This window comes from Adiantum capillus-veneris, chromosome 11, assembly GCF_014529385.1.
Source record: "Adiantum capillus-veneris isolate H3 chromosome 11, ASM1452938v2, whole genome shotgun sequence".
NCBI classification, from domain to species: domain Eukaryota; kingdom Viridiplantae; phylum Streptophyta; class Polypodiopsida; order Polypodiales; family Pteridaceae; genus Adiantum; species Adiantum capillus-veneris.
In genome coordinates, this window is record NC_140941.1 from 90,118,211 (window position 1) to 90,138,808 (window position 20,598).

General features: G+C 42.5%; 1 pseudogene; it reads right to left on the reverse strand.

The window, feature by feature from the left end:
- Window positions 1-19,306: 19,306 nt before the first annotated feature.
- On the reverse strand, window positions 19,307-20,349 carry LOC147447631 (chlorophyll a-b binding protein type 1 member F3, chloroplastic pseudogene; annotated as a pseudogene).
- Window positions 20,350-20,598: the final 249 nt, after the last annotated feature.

Here is a 20,598-nt window from a genome sequence, read left to right on the forward strand (position 1 = left end):
TTCCCTGAGGATTACAATAGATATGGAGATAACGTGGCGAAAGGAAAAATGGTTTCAGAAACTCAAGAACCACCTCCAAACATTGATCGACCTGGAGGACTTTTTATGTATGATAAGAAAACAACCAGGGTCTCAACCTATAACGAGAATGTGGGGATTTACAAGCATGAGAGCGAGGGAATAGTCTCTTACTTCCGATGCAAAGAACCCTACCCAAACGAATTAAGCAAAGACAAGGTTCTTTACTTATTCTCTTATGAAACTACCATGGGGAAGGATATTGTTTTTGTTGATAGGTACGGGCGGGAATACAAACGTATTCTCCCAGAGGAGGTAGAAAAGGCAATAGTTCTAGAGGCATCAACATATGCCCCCGAAGAAGTGCCAAGAGCCACTTACACCCCTAGCAAGTCGACAAATCCATTTTCAGAAGAGTATGACGCGACCTCACATTCTACCCGACAACAGACGTTCAACTACCAGGACAAACCAGCAACTCAGCCATCATTGCAGGCATGGCTTCGATAGAGTGCAACATTAGAACAAGACCGAAACTGAGATGGTTATCCAGCCGCACGAGGGCTAAGGGATTACAAGAACCACCACTCTATTCACGGTATCAAGGCGAGAGTAAGCCAAAAACTCAAGGGTCAACAGAGCCTGGAAGACCACCCATAGAGCAAGTTCGACAAGATGAACCATCTCTTGCAAAAACCGTCAGAAATTACGGCTTAGGAGCACCATTGGGAGAGGAACCTGCTCACTACCGAAGGCCAGAGGAGGTATATAGATTGGGACGAGGAGATCCAATGATGAGATTTGTAGACCATCGTAGATTTAGACCTTCTCAAGTGCAAAAATGGGTAAACAAGAACTACACGGGAAACAGAGATCCTAGGGATCATGTAGCAGCCTTTGTGCGTGTAATTAGAGCTGAAGAGGTTTTAAACTTCCCTACCCAATTTGCAGGGTTTGGACTAACCCTAGAGGAGGATGCTGCTACTTGGTTTGACTCTATGGAGCGTACAGACTTTGAGTTTATAAAGGAGGTGTTTGACGAGTTTATTGAGGAATTCTCACAAAGGAGGATAGCTCATAATACAGTCTCACTAATCCATAAACTCAAACAGAAAGACGGGGAGTCTGTGCGAAAGGCAGCCCTACGATTAAAAAGATATGTTAAGTTCTGCCCTGTGGAGGAACTACCAACTCAGTCCAGACTTATGCTTATATTTATCCAAGGACTAACAATGCAGATCTCTAGAAGGACTTACATATGCAGAGGAGCACGACGTAAAACGAGTTAACTAAGGAGGCTCTTTACCTTGTAGACAATTGCGCTGTCTACAAAGAGGGTGAATTCAAGGATTTTGATGATGATTCATCCTCACAACAAAGTGGAAGCAAGTCTTCTAAGACAGCACCGAAAGGAGAAGTAGCTGTAAACCAGGAGCAACTTGTCAAGGAAGTGCTAAAAAAGATTAACCTGTACGCCAAATCTTAGGCTAAACAGCCCAAGTAGTGTGCTATTGAACAAAAATGGACAAACCATGGGACGGAGGAATGTTATTATAACAAGGGATATGTGAGAGAGAGACCTTATGCTCCCCAGGCTCAGGTAGCATCTCCTCAACTTCCACTGATGCCTAGGTATCAAGCAGGAAACCTACCAGGACCTGTAGGTGTAGAAAGACCACAACCAGTGTTGGGGCAGCAACTACCCCTACCAAGATTACGACCAGTCGGCATAAGATACACACCAATAGTAACCGAATCAGAAGAGAAGGCTTTGGTGCCTATGCATGCATATTATGAAGATCCCAATGGATATGCTACAAATCCTACCTATTATCCACTAGAAGAACCCTCAACGCCAGAACCATGGAGCATGATAGGAACTGCAGGACCACCAACAGTTGCACAAGCAGTAGGAGAAGGAAGATATAGCTTGGATGAACGAACATTGTTGTTCATAGCCAACGGAGGCATGGGCGGGCAGAGACATGCATACCAACAAAGAGGAGCTCAAGGAGCACCTCAACAACCTAAGGGACCTTGCTACAAGTGTGGTGGAGACCATTGGCTAAGAGAGTGTCCTCATGATGAAATCATTAGAGTCAACGCATATTGCACCGAGTGTGGAGTTACTCATTTGATTCCAGATTGCCCTAAGAACCTGAGCAAAGGGGCAAAAACTACCTTGAACATGCTTGAAGTAGTGCCTTCCAGTGGAGGGTCAGAAAACAAAACAATAATACCTATTCAGGCAGTGACACGAGCCCAAGCTCAAAGAATGACGAACGAACCCATAATTGAAGAGCCAAAAACCAATGCCCCAAGTTCAGAAGTGAAGAATGATAGAAGCACTTGAAAAGCTAGAAAGGCGCATATGAAAGCTAGGAGAGAATGAGAGCAAATGGCTCTATCCGAGGAGTTAAAATACACAAAGGGTAGATTAGAGAGGTTAGAGGATCTAGCTAGTCTAAGCTCACACACTGCGGCAACCATAGCACCCAAGAAAATAGCAGAACCCAAAAGTGCAGGATCAGGAGGATTAGTATTGGCACAAAAGGTAAATGAGCAGTTAGATGCACTTTTGAAAGCTTACGAAGCTAGACTCGAAAACAACCAAACCCAAGAGCAAAGATGGATGACTTATCCAATTCTGAAATAGAAAAACAGAGGTTGGAAATGTGTAGAAAGATGATTGAAACAGCTCAATCCCCGCTTGAAAAACCTGCAAGGTGCCATGAAGTACCAACTCCAACCCCTATCAAACCAACTTTAGAGAAACGAGTAGAAACTAAGGAAAGACTTACGAATGCCTCTGAGTCAAGGGGAGAGCCTATCATAGTGCCAAACACAACAGATGAGGCGAGTGATGGATTCCAGCCTAAAACATGGGCAGAAATGGGTAAGGATTGTAACGGTCTAGATAACCTGTGGAAGCAAATCTGTGATGCCAACGAAGCCAACAGGGTGAGTTACCACATGAATAGCATGAGAAAAGAGAAAAATGAGATATTACCTCCTATTGAAGAATTTGAGGCAAGATCACAAATGAACTTTGATATGCATTCACAAGGGGGAGACCAAGGATCAATTAATTCGGGGCACAGTCAACCAGACTCGCTGAAAACTCTACCCTCTTACCTAGAAGAGTATGAAGCCAAGTCTGAGGTGAGAGAAATCCCATCTCAAAGACTTTCTTCTAACAGAGTGATGGATTCACAAGGGTTGATTGAGTTATTGTCCACCCCTGTGGCATGCACAATCACATTAGCCGAACTCCTAAGGTTACGACTAAACATGTGGACCACAGTAGGCAAATTCTTAGAAAAATTTGGAGTGAAAGACCCCACCTCGAAGCTTCAAGAAGGGATCAGAGAATTGGACAGGCCTCAACTAAACACAAGGCCAGTACCTTTAAAAAAGGTTGGAGAATATTGCGAGGGAGAAGATGGAAACACCACGCTACGAGTAGAATTCCTAGGAGTAGTTTCCAAAGCTATTCTTGACAGTGGAGCAGGAGACGCTATTGCCACTGAAAAAATCTGGAAAAAATGGGAAAAACCGGCTTTGAGAGCTACCAGAATGAAATTGCAATTGGCATATGGGTTCATGGAAAAGCCTCTAGGACTCTTAGAAAAAGTAATTGTCACCTCGTGCGGAATCAAGTATGAGCATACATTTGCAATAGTCGATTTTGACAAAAAGAACAATTACGAGATCATTTTGGGAAGACCATTCATGCGACAATTAAAGATGGTCCAGGATTGGGGTTACGACCACATATACCTCAGACATGGCGAGACCACAACCAAAATACATCTGAAAGACCATAGGTACAAAGATGTGAACCAGACACCAGTGGAAGAGTTTGATTTGGCTACCCTGGCAGGATCAGAACTCCCCACATGGTTAGGGCAACAAAAAGATCTATGGATGTGCGGAGCTTCACATTGTGGGAGCTTAAAAAGGGAGGAATGCGTCTTAGAAAGAGCTATTGAGGACAAGGATTATATTCCGGAACCTTTTCCTGAAGATGCCTTGGAACCTCTAGAATGGGAACACATACTAACAACATTGGATGTCTGTACAATTACAGATAGCCCAACGACGAAATTTTGTGTTAAGGATGGCTATGATGTGCTACCCTATTACATAGTAAGCCTTATACCAGGAGGAGATGAGATTGTAGAACCACTAGAAAAATAAGAGTTTTATAACTCCTCTGAGCATCTAGAGGTGAATAACGATGAAGATAACGAGTGTTCAGACAGCTCAAGCGCGCATGGGGAGAAAACAACGAATGACAAGTTTTATGATTTTGCCAATCAGCACCCTAGACGCCAGGAATGCTATAGGAAAAAACGAGCAGAAAACAAAATGAGAGAGAACTTGATGCCCAGGATAAAAGATAAAACTCACTATCTAATGCTTGTCAAAGCACAGGATTGTGTAAAAGACCAGATATCAGGAAGATTCTCGAGAGTGCGAAGGGAACGGACACAAGCGGAAAGAAAACAAGTACGGAAAGCTAAAACAGAAACAAAATTAAAAAAATCTCAAAAATCAAAACAAGAAACAACAAAAGACCCAGAGTGGACCAAATTGGAGCTTAGAAAGAAATACCAAGAACTAAAACGGTCTTTACGAGAGGTATGGACTACTGAGGGAGAAAGTGATGGTAACTTAGGAGTCAGAAAAAGGAAACATGAATGTACCATCACACTATCGAAAATTCACCATCCAGGACAGAAAAATCATAATGACACCACCAGTTAGGGAAAGGATAAACCAGGAATCTTATGATGGGCCAGAAAATGCAAAACGGATAGACGTCGTTGAACCAGGAGAAAAGTCTCAGCCGGTCTATATTGCAACTAATTTAGAGCCTGGCAAAGAAGAACTGTTAACACAACTTCTCAAGAAGTATAAAGATGTGTTTCAATGGTCCTACAAAGACCTCAAAGGAGTTGATCCATTGATATTCCAACATACAATTCCTTTGAAATCAGATGCCAAACCTAGCAAACAACGTCCTTATACATATAATGACACATTTGCTAAACGAATCAAAGAGGAGATTGACAAGCTGATGGAAGCTGAATTCATCTATGAAATCGATGGGTGTCACCCATTGTGGTTGTCCCCAAAAAGAATGGAAAGCTGCGAGTGTGTGTGAACCTCAAAAAGGTAAATGCAGCCACCATAAGGGATAACTATCCCTTGCCGATCACAGAACATGTACTTGAGAGGGTGGCCGAGAAACGGGCTTATTCCTTTCTAGATGGGTTTTCAGGGTATAACCAACTGGCAATTGTAGTAGAGGATCAACACAAAACAGCATTTGCCACAAAATGGGGAATATATGCATACAGAGTTATGCCTTTTGGCTTAACTAATGAACCAGCTACCTTTCAAAGGTTAATGACGCATGCGTTCAAAGAATACCTGAGAATATTCTTAGAAATATATATGGATGATCTTTGTGTACACTCTCTTCTACGAGAAGAACATATTGACCATTTACAAAAGGTATTTGAGAAGTGCAGAACATATCAAATATGTCCTAACCCAGAAAAGTGCATTTTTATGGTGAGGCAAGGCCGCATCTTAGGACACATTGTCTCAAGAAATGGCATAACCACTGACCTATACAAAATCAAAGTCATAGTAGACCTGCCCAGGCCTTCTAATGCGAAACAAGTGCAATCCTTCATGGGACACTGCGGATATTATCGAAGATTCATATATATGTATGCAGTCATTGCACAACATCTGTATCGTTTGTAGTCAGTTTCGACTAGACTGAGGAGTGTGAAACTTCATTCCAAAAGCTGAAGGAAAACCTTGTATCAGCACCGGTACTTAAGGCACCAGATTGGAAAAAGATATTCCATGTTCACATTGATGCATCTGCATATGCAATCGAGAGTATTCTGGCTCAACCTGGAGACGGAACAATGGATTTACAGTTTGTTATGCAATCCGACAGTTAAACAGTGCATAAACCAACTACACAACCACCGAAAGAGAGGGGTTAGGAATGATTTATGCTGTAAAGAAATTTCGGCATTATTTGCTCGCAAACAAATTTGTGTTCTTCACAAATCATCAAGCTCTTTTATATCTGGTAAATAAACCATGCAATACTGAGAGAATTGTACGCTGGTTTATTATATTTCTAGAGTTTGATTTCACAGTGGTGGTCAAAAAGGGTAAAACTCATCTACGGGCTGATCATCTTTCAAAGCTACAAAACGGGGAAGCTCTTGAAGGAGTAGATGATGACATACCTGATGCGTATCTTTTCAATATTGAAATGATACCCAAATGGTCTCAGGAAATTGTTAGCATTCTTTCCTTTGGAGGTAGATTTGATAACAAGGAAAACAGATCCAAACCGCAAACAATTCGACAAACAAAAAACTTCCAGTTGATTCAAGGATGGCTGTATCATCTAGGATCGGACCAAATTCTACGACTATGTATAAATCCGGAGGAATTCAAGTGTTATCTTGAAGAAGCACATATCTAGGATTGTGCATTTCATTGTTCAACAATGAAAACACACCAAAGACTGAAACAGTTAGGGGTTTATTGGCCAACTATGTATGCTGACACACATGCTTATGTTGACAATTGTACTATATGTAGTGCCAAACGACCAGTGGACCATGCGACATTGTTTCAGGTAAACATTGCACTTGCATGGAGTCAATATATCATTGATTTCCTAACCACAAGGACGTTTCTTGAAAACATCACAAGAGCACGGAAAAGGGCTATAGAGATGGAGGCTCGTGACTTTAATTTAATTGGGAACCAACTCTATAAGCGAGGAAAGGACAATCAACTTAGAATCTTGCAAGTGAAAATGAATACCTGCTGATTCTAGAACACGCACATGGAGGAATAAGTGGAGGCCATTTTTCAGGCGCGATAAGACGGCAAAAATTGTCTTAACCGCAGGAATATGGTGGCCTACATTGTATATGGATGCTGAGGAGTTTGTAAAGCGTTGTGACACATGTCAGCGAACCAAGGTGCCGATAAAGAGAGATGAGATGCCACTACGGCCAATGATGGGAGCAAGGACATTTGCAAAATGGAGCATTGATTTTGTGGGGCCTATTCACCCTCTACATATCGCACCCATACCCAATATATCATTGTGGCTACGGACTATCTTACAAAATGGACGGAAGCCAAGGCAACACAAAAAGCAAACACACGAACCACTGCACAATTTTTGTATGAGAATGTCTTTGTACGATACGGGTTACCAATATAAATTGTCAGTGATCGAGGAACACATTTTCTTAATGAAGTCATTGAATATCTGATAGAGGTCATACATAGAAAATCTGCTCCATATCATCCACAGGCAAATGGACAAGCTGAGGCCACAAATAAAACACTATGCACAGTTCTGACTAAAATTGTATCAGAGTCAAGAACAGACTGGGATCAACAGTTACACTCAACACTATGGGCATACAGGGTAGCTTATAAAACATCAATAGGAACGACACCGTACAACATGGTGTTTGGCATCAATGCTATATTACCCATAGAGTTTTTAATTTCAACTCTACGAGTAGCGAAACGCTTAGAATGGACAGGGCATGAGCTCTCTTCAAGAATAGATGATCTTGAAAAGCTAAATGAACTTCGCTTACGAGCTGTAGCTTCGATTGTTCAAAACAAGTGATTACGTACTTGTTTATACCTTGAAGCAACATGCAAAGAAACTTAAAAAGCGAGGGATGGGACCCTTTGTGATTAGTGACTTATCACAAAGTGGAGCTGTCAAGATTGCTACATTAACAGGGGAAGAAATGCCAAATTGGATTAGTGGGTGGCGATTAAAGAAATATCATTTACCACTAACACATGATATGCTTCAACAAATCCATCAAGAAAAACAACGAATGAAGGAGAAACAGAGGTTACGGGAAGAAGCCCAAGCAGAAGCAAAAGAACGTATTGCAAAAAGACGGCTTCTACGACAACAACAATGTGGATCACCATTGTGAATCAATGCTATTCGACTAACAAATTTTGATGAAGACACAGTGGAGCCAATAATTGCAGTCAAAGTGGGTAGCAATCAAGTTGAATCAACGGCATTGCTTGATTTTGGAGCTCAAGCAAATCTAATCTCTTACATATTATACAAACAGCTCAAACCCACAGGTCAACTACATCCCACTCCACAAGTGCTGGAAAGTAGTACATCACATTCGCTGAAAACATTGGACTGGATTATATTACATGTAGAAGTACATCAATATATTTACCCACACAAGTTTTATGTGGTCGAGGATGAAAGCACATAACACCCCATGTTGTTGGAACAATTTTGGCAAAAAGAGTACAATGTGCAGATAGATTGGAATGCGGATGCAGTAAAAATTCAGCATGCACAAAATCAACAGGTTGTAGCCTTTGCTCAGCAACCACGGAAGAACCAGATGGCACCAATGCAATCACTAGATAAAAAGCCCAAAGGCTGGGTGCCACTAAAGAACAACATGGAGAAAAAATGGGGAACTGCCAACCATGTTCACTACAAGCATAAAAAGTCACCGACCGTAGTGAAAAGATCGAGGTTACCAACACGAGACAAACAAGTATGGGTGCAGAAGGATAGAAATGACATGGCAGACAAACAGCAATACAACAAAAGAACTCAACAGAAGAAAACAGTTCAACCAAAAACCAAGGGAATAAAATAGATATGGATCCAAAAGAAACTGCTCAGCAACAACTTAAATGCGGCTCGCATTTGGATCCCGAAACCGAAGCAACAGGAACTCCCTTCAGTACAAGCAACATCGAAAGGCAGAGACACACAACATATGAAACCGGCAAACCGATTTATGTGGGTGCCAATCAGCAGCAAACCAATGATAACTGCGGAAGTAGAAATAAACCTACAAAAACCTCCAAAACAAAGCTACAAATGGAAAGCAAAAGAGACAATGAATACGGCCAGTCCAGCCAAGACAATTCTCTCCGAAGAGACAACCATGGACATATTGATTGTAGCGGCAAACCAAGCGACTTTTGTAAGAAAGACGATCAAACAGCGAGCGGTACAATTACAAATTTTACTTGCAAAGAAAATCTGCCGACCAAATCAACAACAAACAGGAAACCTCGACGGCGAATGCCAATAAGCATCTTGCTTATACCCTCCTCTTGCACAGCATTAACTTTTTCCATGCATTGATCGAGTATGCATCATATAGGGCCACATTACACGACCAACCATTAGCACAATTTTTTAACCCATGCACGACACATACACCGAGGCAATACCTTGTCATCCGGGAGGACTCCGACTACGAGGGGGGGAGCCATTCTCAAATGCGGACCCAATGGAAGAAAGAGCAAAAAAGGGCATGTTTTTCGACTATTTTTAAGGTTTATCGTTTGATTGTGAAATTTTCTGGACTAACCTCAGTACAGATGCCCTTATACAACATGAATCTACAAGTATATGGGGCCAAACGCCAAATCAAGCCCCTAGGTGTGTGTATATAAGTAAAAATAGCCATTTTTCGGACAAAAATATTGGTAAAACGGAGAAATCCGGCCATAAAAATTGCATGTGAGTGTATATAGTGTTTTGCGGTGATGTTTTTTATTTATTATGATTTTTGGGGATTTTCTGGGTTTGATTGCTATTTTCCTTTTAATTTTACTAATTTTCGGCAGAAAAACTTCAAAAATACACAAAGCAGGTGAAAAACGGTCGTAATGAAAAACAAAAAATATGGGAATGATCAGTGACTATAGGACAACCTATGGTGAGATTGGAGCGGAAAGCGTGTTTTTGCCAGATTTTGACCGAAACGTCAAATTTCTCGTAAACTGGGCAAGTGGAGTCCAAATCAAGAAATTTTCGAGCCTAAACCGCATCTCGCAAGAAGTTGGGAGCACATGTCAAATTTCACGAAAAGTGGTTCGGGGACCCCTATTATAAGAAATTTTCACTTCATTTTAAGCTCATTTTCACTATTGACTTTTGAGAGAAAGCTTCTGCCACCTAGAGCGAACGGAACTTCCAGAAGCTTCTACGATGCACACGACCACCCGACAGGCTCCAGACATGAGAGGTAGGCTCACCACCTTAAGCTTTTCGCGCATGTTTGTTGTTTTGTCGCAAAAACTAGCGTAGGGTTCACACAGAAAGCGAGCGGTAGAGACCTACAGGTAGTCGCGACCACCTAACGGCTAGCCCAAAATCAATGAGGTTTCATCGGCAGCTTACCCTAGTATAGGAGACCACTTTTGGATGACCAAAGGTAGTAGAAAACCATCGAGAAAAACCCTAATTCGTAGAGCCCCGCAAGAGGCCACCAAATGGGAAATCGGCGGAAAGGCGCCCAAATGCTACCAAAACTCAGGGGTAGGAGCATTTCGACATGCTCGACAAGTCTATATAGCCCACATGGCCATACGGTGACCCGAAGCGGCACTAAACTTCAGAAACGGCATCAAACACATAAAGCGTCAAATAGCTCTCGCAGCCAAACCGCATGTCCGTTTGCCACCAAACTTCACGAGCGGCTTTCCTAAACCATCAACAACCAAGTCCTATGGTGGTAGACCACCACAAGTCATCGACGACATGAAAACGCAACCACGGGCGCTTCTAGAGCGACAAATTGCTAAATGGAGCTCCGGTGAAGCCAACGTCGACAAAAACCATATGGTAAGGATCCCCAAGGGATCGGGAAACTATGGAGACCAACATCAAAAAGTTTCATCGCCGAAAAGCACTCCAAAAGTCAGAAAACGGCTCAGAGGCTCTGAAATCCACACAGGGAGTTTCTTTCTATCAAATTGACTTTTTTGTTGAAATAATGCTTAAAAGGGACTCACGGGGGCTCAGGGCAGGCACCAGTAGCACCTCCAACAAAAATTTCATCACGAGACATCCTACGCGTAGGATGTCTCAAGGCCAAATCTAGGCACCAAACCTAACATTTCTCATCACACACAGCTTCTGAATAGCCTGTACAAGCTCTCCACCAAGTCTCATCACATTTGGGCAAAAATTGACCTCTTGTGCACCAAAAAACGCAAAGTCAGAGCATAGAGGCAATAATGGGGCATAGACCTACCAAAACTTGTCCCAAATCACATGAAACTTGCACGATACATTCATGAGTACATTGCCAAGCTATCTGTGTGGTCACATGCAAAAAATGATGAAATAGACATCCTACGCGTAGGATGTCTAAATGATATTTTTGGCCCACAGATGGTTTTTTTCAATTCCAGATCTCTTTATATCACCTTCAAGAGCTCATATATCAAGTTTCAAGCCATTCCCGTCTCTTTTGGCTCCCAAATCCTCCAAGATGCACTTTTTGGGCCTAAAATCGCTACACATGCTCTTACCAACACCAAATCTTTTCCAAATCAAAATCCAAGAGTAGGGCCATGTTCCACATGCCAAGAGCTACCCACATAACAAATCTCAAGCTATTTTGATGAAAAAGACATCCTACGCGTAGGATGTCTCCAGCATGATTTTGAACTTCTGTGCAAGAAATGACCTCATGGGAGTCATTACCATGGTGCAAGAAGCTCATATATCAAATTTCAACCCATTTGAATATCATTTTCCACCTGTTGTGGACATCCTACCAAAATTGTGAGCCTAAAGCCTGAATCTGCCCAGATATGCTCTTTTTGATGCCCAAACCCAATTTCAATCATATAGCCATGTTGCATAGGCCAAGGACCATCAGCTTGCCAAGTTTCACCAAAAACTGATGAAAAAGACATCTTACGCGTAGGATGTTTAAATGATAAATTTTGGCCAGAATGATAATGTGAGCACATGCAGGGTTTCCCAAGTTCCTTTTAAGTTTTATTTTCAATTTTCAAGTCATTTGGATAGTTAAAACTCAGTTTCTCAGCTAATATGGAAAAAACGCTAACTTCGGACTATTGAGTGCAACAGGATCCATGGCAGCCGCAAAATCACCGGCAGAGAAGAAAAGGATGACAATAAAAGATTACTGGGAAGAAGTGGAGCCGTTTGTCATCCCAGAAGGAACTCTAAAGCCAACCAACACCTGGATTCAGGATGACTTGCTCGAGTCCAATGACTTAAAGATCTACCAAGGTGTGTTCAAGGATCCTGAAGGAAATGCAGTAGAGCTACCCATGATACCACGGGAGCTCATTGAATTTGCCAGAAGCAAGATGGGAGAGTACTTGGAGAAGATAGATCTCCATAACTATTTTGAAGCACTGCCAGCAGGAATTGACATAAAACGAGTGTGGGAATTTGTAACCACGATCAAAGAAGATGGAGTTGCCAGAGTCACACATCTGCACGGCAAGCCAGACACTATGATTATCATCACAGAAAGGGTGGTGGCAGATGCGCTAGACATCTCCAACAAAGGGGATAGTGTGACCAAGAGAAGATATGAAGTAAAGGTGTACTCACGAAAGAAGAACAATTACACCTTTGAAGACATTGCAAATCCTAAAGTGGCTGTCATGAGCCAGCTCTACAACCAGTATTTCCATATGTGTACAAAGCGGCCACAGAAGTACAGAATGCCACCTGAAGCAATTGCTACCACCTTCACCTGGGCAATGAAGAAGAGCAAGCCGAAGGTGATCAACTATGCTACCTATATCCATGACAATCTGGTGAAGATGGGAAACAAGAATCCCACCTACATTGTGCCAGGTGAACTGATAACAAAAGTGGTTTATGGAGCATTGCACGCCAAAGGAAATTGGCCTGCCCCTCCATCACAGAATGACTGGCTAAGGCTCAAAGAAGATAAAGAAGAGGAACCGCCCAAAGCACCCAGAGTTGCTACACGCTTGAAGCGCTGGTTAGAGACCGTGCAAGAGGAGCAGCCAGAGTTGAAGAAAGGAAAGAAATAAAGCTAACAAGTGCCAATCAAGGAGACCAAATCTCAGAAAGCAGCACGGCTTGAAAGATTAATGGAAATCTTCAAAGTCGAAAGAGTCCTCAAGGGAGATTTGAGCGAGCTATGGAAGCCCTCACTAGAAGCAATGTCGGGATCATCCCGAAGGGTGCATAGAGATAGATTTGAAGATTACATCAATAATTTTAAGATCCTTGATGCTACAATAGAAAATATCCCAAATGTACCATTTACAGAAGCAGAAGTGGATGAAGTACGACGGCAACTGCTAGAAGAGCAGGAAGGCCAAGAGAGAGAGAGAGAGAGAGAGAGAAATACAAAGGCGGACAGGGACTTCAAGAAGAAGCCAGCAACTCCACCGTCAAGCCCGAAGTCCCCAGCCCACCGCCATCACCACCTCCTCTTAGCCCTCCACAAACCCAACAAAAGGAGGAGCTAGACAAATCTGATGATCAAGAAGATTCAAAGCAAGAGAAGAGCCAAGAGCAAGAGCAAGAGCAAAAGGAAGAAGCCAAGCCCAAAGATGAGCAGCCATAGCCAGAGGAAAGAAGGTTTAGCATATACCTTGATCTTTCTAGTTGCGGGGTATTCAAGAGAAGAAGCAGCCACTGTGCTATTTGAGCTGCCAAGCACAAGGCCTAAGGAACAGAAGCCGAGCCTGCGGTTAGTGGAACTAAAAGAGATGGCCACTGATACAGTGACCTACAGCCACCTACCAATGACTGGGACGTGGTGATGCACAAGTAACCGGGCTCAGGGCAAAATCGTTGGCCATGGAAAGTAAGGTTGGCAATCTCAAAGCCAATGAAGTTCTGATCAAATCTAAAGTAGACACACTACAAAAACAAATCCAAGGCCATATAGAGAAAGAAGCAGAGCTACAAGCCAATCTGGCCATGGCATTGCAAAGATGCCAGGAGATAGAACGAGAGAATCAGGCAGCAGATCAAAGAATTCAAAGAGCTGAAGAAGAATACAGAAAACTCAGCAAGTCATTGACAGATGCAGAAAGGGAAAGGGACAACCTAACCCTACAACTTGCTGAAGAATCCAAGGAAGTGGAAGCCATGAGGAATTCCAAAGAGAAGGCAGAGATAGAGCAGGAAGCTAGCCAGGATGTGGTCATCGAGCTAAAAGACTAGATTAAAGTCAAAGATCAAACCATCCAACGGCTTACAGGCATCTCCTGCCAGAGTCAGAGCTGCTAGCTTGACTCACACCACTTCAAAGACGGAGTTGTATGAAGAACAAATGAAAGAGCTCCAAAAGGAGTTAACCTTAGAGAAAAGCAGAGGCTGATGATGGACGAGGGGTCAGTGGTCATGCAAACCCGCATGGAGGAAGAGCACAAAGCAATGCAGAATGAGCTAGAAACCATCAAGAGAAACCTCGAAGAGGCAGAAAGGATAAATGCCGATCTAAACGACCTCCTCGTGAATATGGGAGAACAAGCTGAAGCAGAAAAGAAGACATTTCAAAAGCAAATAGAAGAGCTGAGAGGCCAGCAGCAAAGAGAAGAGCAGTTTAGCACCGGGCCAGCAGCCATGGAGGGAATAGACATGGAGAATGTGGCAGATCTAGTGGACACCACCATGCAAGAGGAAATCCTTGTAGGACCCTCTCAAGAGCCACAAGATCTGACACAAGAAGAAGAAGAGAATATGCAAAAGGCCATAGAAGCGGAAATCAGAGACACAGCCAAAGAAGCCATGGGAGCGGAGCAGAGGGTCTTTAAATCAATGACTATTCAGAAGATAGACGCCAGAAACCTTCGACGTGAATGGCTACAACCCTCTCTCCCATATCCTTTGCTGAAATATGAAGCTACCACAATCAACAAGCGGATCAGAGAGGAGCCAACAGTACCAATGTACAAAGCAGACATCTCCAAGCATGAAGGGGTAAAGTTGATAGTAGACTCTCAACCCAGGTGGAGAAAGGCATGGCTGACAAAGTATCCACGGTATCTAATCCATTCGGTAGAGGCACCTAAAGTGATCAGAGACAACCTCAGTTTCTGCCCCCTACCAAGGATGAGGACATGGAAGGCCCATGAGTTGCTGCAGAGAAGCCAACCTACTTGGCTAAATTACCCGAAGCTGCCAGGCTCGAAGGCAGGCGAGAGAATAAGTTAGCAATACATGGTGAAAACCCTAACGGGCTCCATCAAATTGTTCACTGGCTCGCCTGACCTCTCGTGCATCATGATGAGGAAGATTTGTAAAACCCTTTTGGCAGTCTTCGAAACATTCAAACCAGGCCAGGCAACAGACAGTATCTTCTTCTTTCAAGATACATACAGAAGTGCATACGATCTGTCTGGTCATCCATCCCACGAGGTGATACATGCATTGTATCAAAGGATCATGTTTTTACCATCTTATCACCTCCAGGCCTTTGAAGAAGCCTTCTACACCGGCTTCTTCACAATCAGCACAGACATATTCGGCCCAACACTACTAGCTCCACATGCGAGATATGAGTCTCTTCTTAAGATGAGAGACAGCCTAAACTGAAGAAGCAGCTCAACAGCCATGTCGGGGAAGACATGAACAAAGAGGGGGGAGTGTTAGAAGCTGGACACACCCTACGGAAAATGACTGGTCGGCGGATTATTATTTTTTGTAATTATTCATTTATTGAGAAAACCCGACATTTCACCTTTGTGAATATTGGGGCTTATAGAAGTTTCCAGATTGTATCCCAGTTTTGACATTTAGATTGAGTAGATGGTTAAATTGAAACATTAGGGTTTGAGATTGTAAGGTATTTATACCACTTTTTGACCTTAATGAAAACCCTTTGTCATTTTAAAAAAAAGCATTGTCTGTGAGTGAGCGTACTGTGTACGAGAGAGAGTGAGAGCTTCATCTTGATGCTACGCACGCATCGGTGGTCGGAATTGAGTGCGGAGAAGTGCAACGTGTTGCCCTCGATGAGAGCTACGCGCCAATACCTACATTGCGCGCGTACGGTCCGGTTTTGCGAGCTCGACCTACGAGCTTCATCTGGTGATTCGGTGAGCATACATTATCCGTTTTTGCATTTCAGAATATCCACACGTTCGCATCGAGTAGAGCTACACATTAGGCACTTTAGTTTTTGGAAACGACGACCTGCAGATTTCGGCCAGACATCCTACGTGATTTTGCACCGGGTGTTTAGGGTTGGGATTTTGACCTTAGGGAGAGCGACCTATTAGTGTTAGTAGGGTCTTTTTCAAGTTCTGTGGCGTTTTGAAACTGTTTTATGGGTGTTCGGCTCTAGAAAGCGTTGTAGGAAACCTCTTCTTATGCACTCTTGAAGGCGATAGCTTAGACATTGGTTAGAGGCCTCTGTAAGAATTAGTCGAAAGTCGATCGAGTGTAAATTGACACCCTACGCTTGCTTCCACGCGCCTACGGATCGAGTTTCATCCTTAGCTGACAAATCTTGTTAAGTGAGTTCTCGCTGTGCTGACGTCCATCGCGACGTGTCCGCCAACACTCTTCTTGAGTGAAGACTTTGATGTGCCTAGAGAAATCAAGCCTATCAATGCTCTAATTTACCTGTCGTAATTGTGAGTGATAAACTCTACATTGACAATGCAGCTTTGAGCATACCTTATAGTGTTGTTGACATTAAAGTTTGAAAAATAGATTTAGGACAAAAAAAGGAAATATGGACACTACTCAAAGTTTGCTCTCGAAGTTTGACAAAAAGTCAAAGATAGAGAGAATTTTTAATATTCCTATCTCCACCTATGAAGTCTAAAACTAAGCTCAAAGATAGTAGAAGGGGGGATGTGCATGTACCCGTTTGAAACTCTAGAGAGTGTGTGAGACAAAACTCAAGCACAAACTTGAGTCACAAACTGTAAAACATAACCAAAAAATAAAATAAAATGATGTAAAGAGATACCATTACCACCAGGAGTTGATACGAAGCGTACTTTTGGAGCAAGCTTTGGAGTGCGCTTTTTTGGATATTGCTCTACTAGCCAAATCTAGTGTAAAATCTCGCTCTGAAAGATTTCTCCAAACAGATTTTTCACAGCAAGCTTCATTTTATCTCCCTCTTTCTCTCTCCCTTTTCCCCCTCTCTATATTCTCTCTCTCACTCTCTCTCTCTCTCTCTCTCTCTCTCTCTCTATATATATATATATATATATATATATATATATATATATGTGTGTGTGTGTGTGTGTGTGTGTGTGTGTGTGTGTGTGTGTGTGTGCGCGCCCCATCTCTCTCTCTCTCTCTCTCTCTCTCTCTCTCTCTCTCTATGTTACATTATCTCATAAGATTTACAACTTAGCCAGAATGGTTCTAGCTCTAGCCTGAATGTCTTTATCAAGGATTTCCATAACATCTTCCATCATCTTAGCTTTCAAAAGATGTATTGGCAGTCATGATGTATACTGGATTTCCCCCTCAAAAATAACATGATTCATCCTAGTCAAAATGAACCATTTAAACCAATATGCAATAGTAGGATAATACCAAAATAGATTATTATGTGTTTCCAGTCTTCCAAATCCCCCACATTTTTCATTTCATATGTTTTTTTTGGAAATTTTCTCAGTAGTTAACACCCCCCACACATGAGCCTCCACTGGAAAGCTTTACCCTTGTACATATGTTTTCTCTGCTATATAGATGTAAGAGACGTGTCCACTAGGATTTGGCTTTATGCACACCCAAGGTTTTATGGCATTTAGAAAAAATGTAAAATGAATGCAAAAGCAAGAGCCTATAGAACTTATTTAAAAGCCCACTAGTTCGCCACATTATTTGGTATGGCCCAATCTCTATGGCTATCCTCGTCATTCGTGATCAATGAGATCTGGATTCTTCTTATACAAGCTCCCATAGTGGACCAAGTGCCTCTGAATGTGTATGCAACTCCAAATTGTCTTCTAGCCGTAGAAAACAATTTAAAGTGGTTATGAGAGTCCATAACTTTTCCAATCTAATAGGCATTCTTCTTGTGCAAAGAAAGTGTCCTTCTTCCTAGTACATAAACATTGGGTTTATTTAGATTTCAATAGCAAAAGAGTTCCCTATGTACCTAACCCATCCATTCCATACAAGTTTAGAACATGTAAGCTTTCAAGACTTGACAACCATCTAAGAAGTAGCAAAGGCAGTTTTAATAAGGGAAGCAGAAAAGAGTTGATCCCAAGAAGACGTTTTCGAGAGACCATGAAAGTGCACCAGAAATGCATCCACCAGATACCACATGCACTTTGTATCAGTATGTAGCATATGTTTAAGAAAGGTTTCTCTCCTGGAATGAGCATGCATTTGCAAGTTCAAAATTTCCAAAACCTCCATATCTAGAATGAAGAACATAAAGTCATGATTGATCATAGTTGCATATCCTTTATTGATACCCCATATATATTTAATCAAGACATAACTAAATGCAATTAGATTCTTCATTGACTAGTCCAAGGGAGGAAAAAAATTACTGAATATGAGGAATCAAGATGGCTTGCAAAATTCTTACTCAAACATGAAATGGCCACTCAAGATAGTGCCATGTAGCTACCTTCTTATAGACCATAGCCCAAACCCAATCTTGCATATGTGCTAGGACACCATAAACCCTAATGGATAGCCCAAATGTCTAAAGAAGTGCATCGTTCAATTAAGATTTAATCACATTAACATGCAGACCAATATCAAGTGTGTACAGATCCAGGCCGTTCATTGACATAGCCAAGGTGACATTGTTAGCCTTCAAAAATAGGGTAGTACCATTTGCAAACCCTTGCCCAATAATTTGTTTCTATTTTAGTTGTAGGCCCTGAATGTGTTCCTTGGAAGCCACGCACTCTACATATGTGTACAAGGGACGCAAAGTCATTATCAATGAAGCCTACAATGTCATTGACATTGGAAAGATAGAAAATGCTTTTTTTTAAAGGATGGTGAGATGATTCCAAATATGCAATGCAAAAGTTTCAACTGTATGTTGCCCTTTCACATCAGGGTCGACGATAAGATGATCCTTAAGGGTGGAATTCATGGTTGTAGGGTCAAAGGGCTTATCATTTTTGCCTACGGCTTAGGCCGAAGCCACGTCTTTGGGAGTGAGGAAAAAGGTTTCAAGAAGTGACATTGCTATAGAGGTCCAAAGTGGATTTAAGCAGTTGCAGTTCTATGTTGATAGAAGATAGGGAGGCGTGTTGTTTTGTGACTAATGACCGTGGAAGACCATGGAAATGCTTGCCTTGTCATGCGTGCTAATCTTTATTCTCTCTCTCTCTCTCTCTCTCTCTCTCTCTCTCTCTCTCTCTCTCTCTCTCTCTCTCTCTCTCTCTCTCTCTCTCGGAGCAGTATATCTTCCAATGTCAATTAATTAAATACTTAAATATGTTATAAGAAAAAGGGAGTGAGGGGAAGGGAGCCAGGGGTGAAGTTGGTGGTGTAGGTATTATTGATGCTGGGCAGCAAGGTGGTCAAAGAGGTTTTTGATGGGGCCCATTCAAGTGACAATGGCCTACATGAAGAAGATGAACATGGAGAACATGGCAAGGCGGCCATTCTTGATCTCCTTCACCTTGAGCTTGGAAAAGGCCTCCGGGTCTTCATCCAAGCAAAAGGGGTCGACCTGGCCACCGGAGTAGATGGGGTTTGACATGTCACCTAGGCCACTTGATAGCCCTCCACGGTTACCATGAGGATGACTTGGCATGCCCAATTGGCAAGGATGCTTTGCGTGTGCACGAGGCCAGGGTTACCTAGGTACTCCAACCCTCCATCATTGAAAATCTGTGAGCTGGCCTTGAATCAGATGGTCTCGATAAATGAGACGTCGTTCTTGGCAAGCAGCTCCACGGTGATGCAACCGAAGGTGACCATCATGGCCGAACGAGCACATGTGGATGACCTCTCAGAGGGGCTCATTATGTATTCAACATGCATATCGCGTGAGTTCAAGGACTACTCCTAAAAGTCCTTATGTGTAATTTTTTTATGAATAAAATATACCCTTTTCCCATTCAATCTGTAAAAAAAAACCATGTCCACTTAATAATAGCCTTATGTATGTGAAAATGTGAGAAAAAATGAAATTCAATAACCCCTTTTGCTACTTCACATGATAGTCACATGATTATTAAGTGACTCCCTGAGATGACCTCCAGGGTTGTGTCCTTGGCAAAGGTCTCAGGTCAGCGAATAGGCCAATAGTAGTCCCTAGGGAATTCACCTACTATGAGCTAAGAAGGGGGAGATCCAAAGAGGGGGCCCAGATAGAGGGGGTGGTGCGGCCCATACCAAATGTTACTATTGGAGCCCTTGCTAGTCTTCATCTGCATGCATGCCTCAAAGTCCCCCACATTGCGTAGCAGCTTGCTTTCCTACTACTTCAAGACGGCCTAGCCACAGAAGGAGGAGGAGAGGGTGGTGGAGGCCATTGCTTCAACAAAATTTACGTATGTGAGATTGTCAGAGTGAGAGTGACCGTTGTTGGATCTCCCTCCCTCTCTCTCTCTCTCTTTCTCAACTTTAAGAGCTAAGTGCCCACTTGAGCTAAGGGTGTGGGAGCTTAGCGCTCGGAAGTGCAAGACCCGTGCATCCCTCTCTTAGGGGATGTGTTTATGGTGGTGTGTATGTCTTTGAATATGCTGGCATAGTTTCTGTTGTTCGTATGCAATGGATCTAGT